This window comes from Lynx canadensis, chromosome D4 (assembly GCF_007474595.2).
Source record: "Lynx canadensis isolate LIC74 chromosome D4, mLynCan4.pri.v2, whole genome shotgun sequence".
NCBI classification, from domain to species: Eukaryota; Metazoa; Chordata; class Mammalia; order Carnivora; family Felidae; genus Lynx; species Lynx canadensis.
Window position 1 is genome coordinate 75664440 of NC_044315.2, and position 12471 is coordinate 75676910.

Below are 12471 nucleotides of genomic sequence, written 5' to 3' on the forward strand. Positions count from 1 at the left end.
TTGGCCTCCAAAGCCTATATATTTTTTATTAGTATCATGTTTCAAAAGACATAATAAACATCTTCAAGTTTCTAAGGTGCCAGTCATTTAACAAATATTATTAGCATCTGCTATGTGCCAGTCTTTGTGCTTGGTGTAGGTGTAGATAGTGATGAACTAGGTAAATTCCATGACTTCAGAGAGCTTTTAATTGTGTACATATATAGAAAATAGAAGGTGACTTAATATAAAAGAAGAATTATGATAAATAAAAGGTGCAGATTGAGTTATAGGAAGAGCATGAATTGGGGATCTACCAAATTAAATTTGAAACGCCATTCTATGTGGGGATATCTAGGATTTAGGAGTTATACATTTAGAAATAAGATGCACATCTGTGGTATTTGAGACCTTAAAAATAGATGGGTTTTCTGTTTTGAAGGGGCACATGCACCCCAATGTTTATAGCAGTGCTATCAACAATAGCCAAAGTATGGAAGCACCCAGATGTCCACTGATAGATGAATGGATAAAGGAAATGTGGTATATACACACACACACACACACACACACACACACACACACACACACACACAATGGAGTATTACTCGGCAATCAAAAAGAAGGAAATCTTGCCATTTGCAACTATGTGGATGGAACTAGAGAGTATTATGCTAAGCAAAATTAGTCAGAGAAAGACAAATATCATACAACTTCACTCACATGAGGACTTTAAGATATAAGACAGATGAACATAAGGGAAGGGAAGCAAAAATAATATAAAAACAGGTAGGGGGACAAAACATAAGAGACTCTTAAATATGGAAAACAAACAGAGGGTTACTGGAGGGGTTGTGGAAGGGTGGATGGGCTAAATGGGTAAGGGGCATTAAGGAATCTACTCCTGAAATCATTGTTGCACTATATGCAAACTAACTTGGATGTAAATTAAAAAAAAAAAAAAAAAAAAAAAAAGATGGGTTTGGCAAGGGTAGGGTCTAGAGCAGTATATTTCAATTTGCTCCAGAGTGTTTTTTGGAATTTTCAAAGATAAGAATAGATTAGGTAGTCTTTCCCAGAGTTTGTTCACCATAGACTCCTTTGAACAGAGAAACTCTCAGAACTAGTGTGCAAAAGAACCCACTCTGAGAAATTATTCTAGCAAAGAGAAGAAGTCTCCATTAATCAAAGCAAACTAGATTTTGTTCCACTAATAACCAACCTGCAACTCTCCGTGGTTTAAAATAACAACTGTTTATTTATTGCTTATCCATCATCAGTTGGCAGGGACTAATCGTTGTTGCTCAGGGAGCCAGATTGGTGGTGCAGCCACCATCTTTAATGTTGTTCATCTCTTCACCAGAGGGAGAGAAAGAGTCAGAAAAGAGGCCTCTGGTGGGTTGCAAGTGCATCCACTAAATTTCCTGGCATGGTAGAGATACGTATTACTTATATTTATAACTCACTGGCCAAGACTATTCATGTTCCACTGGATCACAAGAGAGATTGGAAGTGTGATTTTACTATGTGTGCAGAAGGCTGATCCTACCATGTGATAAAATCATTTAGTGAGCATAAGTTACATTCATTCTAAGGATCCGACCTTAAGGAATTTCTCTGCTTATGGAACAAGAGAAAGAGTCTTGAACAAAGAGATCATAAAAGAGGTGAATGAAGGATTTCAGAGTAAAGTTTAAGACACAGATTTTCCTGTGCTCTGATCATTGAAATATTCTTTCCAGACTTCTCTGTCCAATTTCTTTCTCTTTGGAAGATGGGACAAGAGTTACTGGAAATTCTGTGCTGGCCTAGGTTTGGCTATGATATTCTAATTTTTCACCATTTCCCCTCATTCCAACCTAAGTCACATTTTGTTTGGATGGATTGTTGATTCACCATGTCTGGAGTCCTCACCTGTGTCACTTTTCTTCCTGAAATCCTTCCTGTTTCCTGACATGTTTCTGGTTGGTGATCAACTTTTCCTTTCTTTCATGGCTTAAGGAGGTTAGACAAGAATCATCCCATTTGACCTTTGTGGTTTCACTCCTGGTGTTCTCTTGCTCAGACTTTGGTGCCTGCCTTCAAGGAGCCCCACCCCTTGGTGGTGAATGGCTTTTCCTCCTGTCTCCACTACTCTCAACCCTTCTCTCAAAGCCAACCACCCTGATCAATCCATAAACCAATTTTTTCACCTTACTTAAGGTAATATGACAAAGTATAACATATGCAGGATGTGAAGTCATACAGACTGCATAAAATCCTGGTTCTACCAATTCTAGCCATGTGGCCTTCAGTGAGTTACTTCTTACCTCACTCAATCTTTATTTTCCCATCTGTAAAATGGAGTCAGTGACACAAAACCTCAAAGACCAGTGGTGACAATCATAGGAGAAGATGGTAGGTAATGCATGAGTATTGTTTCCTATATCAGTTTCCTATCTTATCACCCAAAACTTAATGATTTGAAACATAAACAACTTGTTGTTGTTCCCAAGCCTTTAGATCCGCTGCAAAGTTCTGATCTGGCCAGGCTTAGGTAATCTCAGGTGTGCTCACACATGTGTTTATAGTCTACTGGTGGGTCAAGTGGGGCTGGCTAGTCTAGGACAGCCTCACTAGTTGTTTGGCAGTGAGCTAACCCTGGACTTGGGCAACAAAGGTGACTTGAGCATGTACCTTTCGACACCTAGCATGGCTGCACTTGCCTTCATGGAAGCTGACAAAGATCCAAGGGAGAAGTTACAAGTGTGCAAGGTATCTTGGGCCTAAGTTCAAAACTGGTGCAAGGTCACTTCTGCCACATTCTATTGGCAGAGTCCCCAGGCTTGCCCACATTTAAGGGTTGGTGAGATAGACTCCACCTCTTGATGGCGGAAGCTGTCAAGTAGCATTACAAAAGCTGTTGGTACAGGAACTGGTGGGACCTCAGAGCCATTTTTGCAAGCAGTCTGCCACAGTTTCTGTTTTTTCTTCTTCTCTCAAGTCTTTTCCGTCTTGCTTTAGTTCTGATCCCACAAGTTGTGAACTTCTTAAAGGCGAGGCCCATGTGTCATACATGTGTACATTCCACATTTCCTGAGCGTCGAGTGAACACTGCTATTATGACCACCATTCGTGAAATGGTGAATTTATTCCAAGCTCTGTTTTAATCATTTTTCAGTACATCATTCTGTCCTTGAAACTGTTCTCTTTATCCTTGTAACTCTCGACGGTCTTCCCATTCTCATGCACTTAGTAGGCGCCCAGTAAAAATCTATTGCATGAACTTACTTTTTTTCTTCTCCAGGTTATTCTGTAGGGTTAACACCTGCTTTGTGGTTCTCGGAGATGGATCCAGAAGTGAGACAGTGAGTCAATCATTCCCATCTCTGACTTCTCCCAATACCCACTTCTGTGGCTCACCTGTCTCACCTCCAATTCACCCCACAGACGTGTTATCCTGGGTTGAATTCAGCCTCCCATGAACTCTTGTAATACTTCTCATGTCCCGCAATGCCCGTATTACTCATCTTGCTCACCCACACACCTCCTACTCCCCTCTGTTCATGTCTTTGCCCACAGTCCTCCCAGCCCTTTGCTTATGTGAGTTTATCACAGTTATTTTTCAGAGAGAGATACCATAAACCTTTATGCTTAGTCATGAAGAACAATAATAACTAGCAATGTCTTTGTAGTGCCAAGTACCTGTCCTGACACCTCATTTAATTTCTGGAACCCCCTTGATAGATACATGATACAGGCACAGTCGTTGCCATTTACAGGCATCACCACCGAGGCATGGAGAAGGGGAGCAGCTCGCTCAGAGTCACAGAATGCAATGATGTGCAAGATGGGAAGAAAATCAGGATTTATGATTCATAGGCCGGCAATAGTTCCATCCTCTTATTCAACCTTATCTATTCTGAAGTTTCGTATATTTCTGTAGCTTTTTGGACTGTTGTCCAGCACTGCTAACTCAAAATGATCTAGAAACATCATTCAATGGACGTTGACTGTGTACCAGGCACAATTACAAAATGGAAGGAATGCAAATTCTGTCCACCTAAGGGAAAGCACTGCTGTGTTGTGTATGAAAGTGCTTTGTATTTAAGCAGCCCTGGTTTCCAGTTAAGTTGCTCTCCCTTGCTTGTTTTGAGATCTTGAGTAAATTTCATATACACTTTACTTTCAGTTTCTTCATCGCGTAGAAGTGGCTATTAACCTTCACACCACAGGCTGATTAGGGCAATTAAATGAGATGATGGAAATAAAGCTCTGACATATAGGAGCCACTCCACAGGGCTACTGTTATTGTTGTTGTTGTTAATAAATGTGAATAAGGTAAGAATGAGTCATGTTAGTTACAATTGCTCAACCCTCCCCTGTTACGTCTTCGTCACATTTATATCTGTATTATTCATTCCATGTTTGTCAACCAGAGATATAAACCTTTTATGTTTTATGTAACTAATTCCAGGATGACCCTTCCAGCTCATGGTAATTTGAAACATTTGACATATCTGGGTCCCTCAAGTGTCTTCGTTTTTCTTTATGCAAAAGTATATATGAGCTGGAAGGAATGGTAGCCTCAGAAAATAGTGATAATCAAAAAAATCTAGGGAGATCAAACAGTGAGTTCTTAATCTCGGGACGCCCATGGGACCCGATTTCTGAATAGTAAACATAGCAGCCTGGACTGTGCTGTTAAGAACAGTTGGTTTAAACCCTTATGATCTGAAATTCTTTGAAGTCAATTTTACATGTATCACAGCTTTCTTATATTCTGAGACATATTAAAACCCGCAAAAGTTAAAGACAAATCTAGGCAAACCATAACACTTTCCCTCTAGTGTTTCATCCCCTGCAATGTTGTAATAATAAGTGAATCCACATCTTTGTTAGATTGGTTTTGTGCTTCTTTGTTTACAAGCAGGTTTGCATTTCTTTCTTTCTCCCTAGCTATCTCAACGCCTGTGTGAGTTAAAGTTATAGCTCGTTTGTAAAACTCAGGTGAAGAAATTGGACTCAGAGGGGTAAAGTAGCATGTCCAATTTTGTGAAGTTAATGATGGGAAAACTGTCAATCATACCTCAATGAAGCGGTTCAACAACAACAACAACAGGGATATCTAATGCAATGTTCCCTGACACCAGTACTCTTCCACCCCAACCCAGCCACCTGTCTACCCCAATGGCTGTGCTAGAATATGAAAAGAAGGGACCAAAGCTAGTCTAATGAAGGCATTTCCTTCCATGCTCAGCTATGCAGGAGCACTTGTAAAGTATGACTTTCTTCTTGAGGACTGGAGAATTGGAAAGAACTGAATGGAACCATAGAAGACAGATCGCTCTGTGAAGAAGCAAGGAAGGGACTGAATAATTCAGTGTAATTTAATGGGCTTTTCAGAACATGCCAGCAATCTGTTCCCATTCTCAAGTCAGATGCCACCGAGCCAGCACTCTTCCTGTCTGTCTCATCCATTTGAGCCGTCTCATTGGGGGACAAATGATGGTTCTTCCTAGAAAGTGGAGGCCACTCCTCTTAGGAGAAAGGTTGTCTTTTGAGAAGCTCATTGTAAATGCTGGAGGTTGATTTGCATGGATATTGGTGGGGCTAGTAAGATATTGGTGAGTTAGTAGGATTCTTGAGGATTCCCTCTTTTTGGACAATTGTTATATACTAGAGCAGCAGAGATGTACTCGGTAGAGGTTCCTGGCCTCGTCACAGCTAGCTCACATGTGTGATACTGTGATCCCAGTTACCATTCTGGATGTCAGCTTACCATCTATAAAACAAGGATGTTGGACTCTTATCCTGAGCATCCTTTGAGGTGTGAAATTTTTCATGGTTGTCAGTCACTTAATAAAGTGAAGGGCTCTCATCAGGACTCATTTGGGTGAGACAGTCTGGTTGTGTCACACACCTTGGGCAGATTAATCTACTCGAGCCTCAGTTTCTTCATCTATAAAATGAGCACAAAAGATGGATAATGTTATAGACTGTTGAAAAGGTTGAATCAGTTCTTGCGTGTGAAATTCTTTGTTGCTGAGCTTAGCACCTAGCACTCAAATTTTAGCTGCCATCATTATCATTATTAGTATTGTCTTTGTTCTGATTTTTATTCCCTTTTTTGCTGGCTCATGAGCCTCTGAGGCCAAAGCAAGATGTAAAGTGAAATTGGATCCCTATGGACATACTGGGCCTCCAAGAAAAATGAATACTTCACATCCTCAGGGCTATCAATTAGTAACATTTGCCATGGAAATCAACTCCCCCAAAGAAAGAGAAGTATTCAATTTCAAGCATGAGAAAAGAGAAGGAAACAAAGATTAGTCACAGCCCTGAAATGTTCCAACGCCATCCGTGTTATTACCTCAGCAGCCAGGTATCCAGTGCTTCCACAGCTATTTACCATAATGGATAGTTGCTGACAAGCCTCTCAGCAGAGCTCCCACTTGCAGGTGTATAACCACAGTATTAGCCGGGACCCTATTTGAACAACATACTCTTCTCATGACTGAGTTGAAGGGCTGTTACTTTCAGGGAACAACAACTGCTTAATGTAGACACACTGGCTTTGGGCTGCTCAGATGTCTGTGCTGGATCACCCAAGAAGATGCAGGCTTCCCTTCTCTAACACACAGGGCTGGAGACCAAGTGGGAACAGAGTCAGGCCCCCTCTTGGTTGGTCTCTCTTCTTATTCTACAGTACTTTATCACCACACAGATTCAGTTTTTCACTTGTCTCATGTCCTTCTATTCAGACACTGGAGGTAGTGAACCTAGATGGTGTATCTCCTTTATGCATTTGGTGACAAACATAAAACATACTCTATAAGAAAATTCAAGTAATAGAGAGATAGACACATGAAAATGTGAAATTTCTTACCCAACTGTACACCCCAGCATCTACAAGCTCATACTCTGAAGATTGTGACTGTTAATGGTATAGACACTTTTGTCTGTAAATTTATAATTATAATTTACGGGAAAAATGCATTCAAGGGAATTCATTGTATAAGGGGCATTTGTTGCGGCACCCAGGTGGCTCAGTCAGTTGTGTGTCTGAATCTTGAATTTGGCTCAGGTCATGAGTTTGAGCTCCACATCAGGCTCTGTGCTGATAGTGTGGAGCCTGCTTGGGATTCTCTCTTACTTCCTCTCTCTCTGCCCACCCCCGTCTCTCTTTCTCTCAAAATAAATAAATGAACTTAAAAAAAAAACAAAGGGCATATGTTTGGGAATATGTTTGAGCTAGCAAATGAGTTCCTAGTTAAGAAAACAGGAGTTCTAGTTATGGTAAGAAGGGTTTCAGAGTAAACAAACACAAAAGTTAGGTTGTTACTCTGGAGCAGAGAAGCGGAGAGGAAAGGGCAGGAGGAAGGGGAAAGAAGTGATATGAAAGCCAGCAAGATGGCAGGAGGCCATATTTGTTTCTATACCACCCTATATGCTCAACAATAACTCTACACATCTTCAGCAATGTCAACAAAAATAAGAAAAGACTTGGATGTGAGTTAATTCTTGGAGGTGTGGGTGAAAGGACTGAGTTTGGCATCCAACTTCAAATGAGGTATAATGGAAGCAGCATGAGTACATGTAGAAACATGTATATGGAAAGAAACATAAGGTGAAAAGTCTTGAAACTTGCAGATTTCACAGGAAGCCTTTTCAGTATTAAGACTAGGTTTAGGCCAAGGATAACTAGGTTTCCATTGTCAAGGATCCTCAGCTACTGATAGACATATAAATGTATATACATGCATATGTATACTTTATTGTATATGTGTGTATATATATGCATAAACATGTCTGTACATGCATATGTGCATATAATATTTATACACATCCTCAAAATTATATATGTTATTGTTTTGCAGCTTGCTTTTTTTTACTTAGTAATATACCGCGACATTGATTCATTGTATTTCAACAATATTTAGTGATTGCCTGCAATGAGCCAGTCACTATGCTACAGGCACTAGAATACAGCTGTGAAAAATCTTTCCATGTCAACTGATCTGTATCATTCTTTTTAATGACCAGTTGAATTCCATAGTGGAAAGTTTTGTTTTGTTTCATTCTGTTTTGTTTTGACAACAAGTCCTCTAGTGATAGACATTCAGGTTATTTTTAGTCTTTTGACTATTTTTGCACTGCTCTCGTGTACTGGTATATTTGTGCATATGTGCAAATATTTTTGAAGGTAGCTTCCTTGAAGAGGATTGGAAGAGTCAAGGCACATGCATATTTTCAAATTAAATCTGCAAAATTCATCCCTGAAAAGCCAATGTATGAAAACTTTATTAAATCTCATATAACTAAAGACCATTGTAGAAGCAGAACCCCATCAGATCCTGTCAACTTTATTATTAAAAAAAATTTTTTTTAATGTTTATTTATTATTGAGAGGCAGAGAGACATAGAGCATGAGCAGGGGAGGGGTAGAGAGAGGGGGAGACAGAGAATCTGAAGCAGGCTCCAGGCTCTGAGCTGTCAGCACAGAGCCCCACGTGGGGCTCAAACTCACAAACTGCAAGATCATGACCTGAGCCGATGTCGGTTGTTTAACCCACTGAGCCACCCAGGCACCCCAACTTTATTATTTTTTTTTAAAGTTTATTTATTTAATTTGAGAGAGAAAGAGACAGACAGACAGAGAGGGACAGAGAGAAGGAGAGACAGAATCCCAAGCAGGCTCTGTGCCATCAGCACACAGCCTGGTGTGGGGGTCAAACTTATGAACCCATGAGATCATGACCTAAGCCAAGATCAAGAGTCGGATGCTTAATGGACTGTACCATCCAGGCACCCCCCTGTCAACTTTGCTTATAATAATGATGATGATGATGGTAATGATCGTTAACATGTTTCATATTCTTAAATGTGCCTACTATTAGGCTCTGTATCTTTCATACCTTTTGGATGTTTGCAGATTAAATAAAGGGGACTCAGGAATAAAAGTAGGGGTGCTTGGGTGGCTCAGTCAGTTGAGCACCCAATTCCTGATTTTGGCTTAGGTCATCATCTCATGGTCATAAGATTAATCCCAGTGTGGGGGGCTCTGCACTGAGCTTGGAACATGCTTGGGATTCTCTCTTTCTCTCTCTGTCTCTCTCCCTCCCTCCTCCCTCTCTCCCTCTCTCCTCTGTCCTCTGTCCTCTGTCCTCTCCTCTGTCCTCTCTCCCTCCTTTTCCCCTCCCCTCCTCATATGTGCATTCTCTCTTAAAATAAAGGAAAAAAAAAGAAATAAAAGAAATGAAAGTAACTTGTCCAAAGACACATGGTTAGCAAAGTGCAGAGCCAGGATTTTAGCCTTTTTCTTTCATATTCCAAAGCCCACTCGACTACTTCACCATATGCAGGGTTTGCCATAACTAGTATTATGAGGTACTCCACTAGGAAAAACTGCACAGTAAATGAAAGGGTTCTATGACCAACTGACTTTGGGAAACATTTTATAGTCTATACATTTTGGAGATTCACAGTATTCATGAAATCAGTCCTCTGGGAAGATATTTAATCAAGCCAAAAAACATTTCTCAAACTTCTTTGATTGCAGAACTCTTATCTTAAAACATGTCTATTCTGAGGAAGACACTTTGAGAAATGCTGTTCTCATTGTACAGTATCTCTGTGGCTCATTCATAGAGCCTCAAGCATTTTTAAAGAGGTTTCGGTATCACCTACACTAAAAGATTGATATAGATAACATCCCTCTTTCCATCCTTTGCTAGAAGATCTGCAAAAATGGGAGCTTACTACCTAGTGGGCCAGCCAATTCCATTTTAGGATAGCCTGTTGTTAGAAAAATTGTTTTTTAAATATTCAACCCTGGGAAAATTATTCACTGACTCTAATTTCACCCATTTACAGTTTCACGGACTATACAAAATCCCACTTTTTCCTTCAAATTTTTGGAGTCAGTAATTACATCTTAGTCCATCTGTCATCATCTTATCCCTACATTTCATGGTCCAAGTTTTCCTTTCACCTGCTCTTACCTTATCATATCCTTGCTCTCAAAAAGTGGTTCTCTCTTTGATATGCTACTATTGGTCTGTATTGGCATCAAAGTCCGATCCTTAGAACTGGACCCTCCATCCCAGCTGTGGGCTGACCAGCATGAATTAGTACAGAACCAGTCTTTCCCTTGCTCCAAACATTCCATTTCTATCAATACCACCTAGGTTGGAACAATTTTATTTTGCAGCCACAGCATACCAGCCCTCTACCTGCACTTAATAACAATTCAACCTTCTAAATTCCTACTAATTTGGAAGGGGACAAGGTTGGGGATAATTGCAACTTTTGAAGAAAGCAAACATATAAGTGATTATGGCATTTTGTTCAGGACAAGCTCTGACCCCAAGGGAGCTTTGTGCTCTCTCAGGTTGAAGAGCTCTGTCTCTACTCAGAGAAGCAAATAAGTTAAGGGGTCGAGGGAGAGTGAAGCAGGAAACAATATGAAAGGTAAAGGATGAATTATAGCAATTATTTTGGCAAATTTTGAAGAGAAGATAAGCTTTATAGATCAGAAGAGTAGAATTAAAAATAACAGTAAGAATAAAGTATAACTATTATGACAGTGCTTTAAATGCATATCTTCTCTTTATTTGTTGTTGTTTGATTTGGTTTTGGTTTTATTTTATGATATGTCTTCACTTTTAAGCTTCATACATGGAGGAGAATATTACCTCTATTTTTGAAGTGCAGAAACTAAGGATTTGAGAGATTCAAGACTTGTCCAGTTCTAGTCAGCTGGGAGATTATGGAGTCAAGATTTCTGCCCAGGTATAGTCAAACCTAAAGTTCTAGAAGTTTCTCTCTCCAAGACTTTGCCCTCAGAAGCCCTACATGAATCCCAGTGGTGCTGGGATAGAGCAGCAAAGCCCGATGAGCTCGTTTCTGAGATGTGCCAGTGGGGAGGGCTGGATGAAGAGCAGTGTACAGTGACCTGGAACAGTCATGACTAATTGCCCAGTAAATTGGCCCCCTTTGAGACCTGCCAGAAAGGAACTCTCAGTTCCCCAGTATGAATTAATTATGAAAACCAAAAGCCTTATAGAGAACATGTTGCAGACCTCCTGTTGGGCTTCCTTGAACTTCATTTCTGCCTTTGAAATTCTTTTATGGCTTCTTGTAATTTCCTCTGATCCTGGGGATACCTATGCTTTGGAGAAGGAACTGAACAGGGCTAGCTGGTATCCTTTTACTGTGTACAGGTTGGGCTTGGCCAACTTTTTCACCAATGATTTCGATACTATCAACACTATTAATAGATACAAGCTATTGAACAATTATTGTATGCACAGTGCTAACTGCCCTATATACAGCATCTCTTCCAATGATCAAAAATCATATTTTGAAGTATTATTTTTGTTATTTTAAACAGCTATAACAATTTAGAAAACAAAGGGGCAGGAGAAAACTTTTGGAGGTGTGGGATTTATTTAGTACCTTGACTGAAGTATTATTATCATCGCCGTTTGTATCGATAGGGAAACTACAAAGGCAACTTGCCCAGAATCCCAGAGTGAATATGGAGTGGAGCCAAAATTCAAATACAGGTCTGTCTGAAACCAAAGCCTAGTTAACCCAATATTTAAACTGAAGCTTCTCAGACTTTGGAATGTGTTGTAATTTCCTAGGTCTTAAACATACATCCCAGATTCTGATTTAGTGGGTCCACAGTGGGCCATGCAATCTACATTCTGACAAGCACAACCAGATAATTCTGAGCACCATATTTGCAAGGCAAGGTTTTGAGACTATAATAGATCCCCCCTTGGTATGAATCCACCTCGCCCCAAAACATGAATACAGTGTCCTTCTAATCAGAAAACAGCTAAAAAGCTGGGGTGTGGGGGTGGGAATGGATCCATGTCTGAAGACAGGAAAGGTGAGTGAGGTTGGGATAATGAAAGAGGATGAAATGATCCATCCTGAAATCCTGGCACTCAATGACTTCTAGAAGTTTAACTTACACCATGAGTTGTAAGCACAGTGGTCTTTTGCTTTGTCCACTGGCTTCCAGAGTTGGAGCATTCCCTGGACCACAAAAAACACAGCAGCTAGAAGGAAGAAAAGCAGTGGGTGGACAGGTGCTTGGTTTACACATCAGTCACCTCTCCCCTCCTACTCCTTCTAGACCCGTGCATCTAACGGGAGCGAGCACAGTCATGCTCAAAAGGGGCCAGAAGATGAGCAGTTTCCTGAGGGATATGAAACGTACAACTTATGCATTGCCTGGAAATGCCATAAGAAATTAATATTTGTTACAGAAGCAGTGAGGCTGCATTAATATTTTAATGGTGAATGAATATTTAATCCAAAACTCTGGATGGAAAGCGGACAAGACAACCATGGCAGGAACAGTTACAACCTACCCAGTTGGAGATGTTAATGATTCATTGGCTCTGTCCGTAGTAATAACGCCACACAGTGTATCCATTATATAATTCCTTTGAAATGTTGGTAAGTCACTCCTCAGAATCAAAATCAGACATGTTG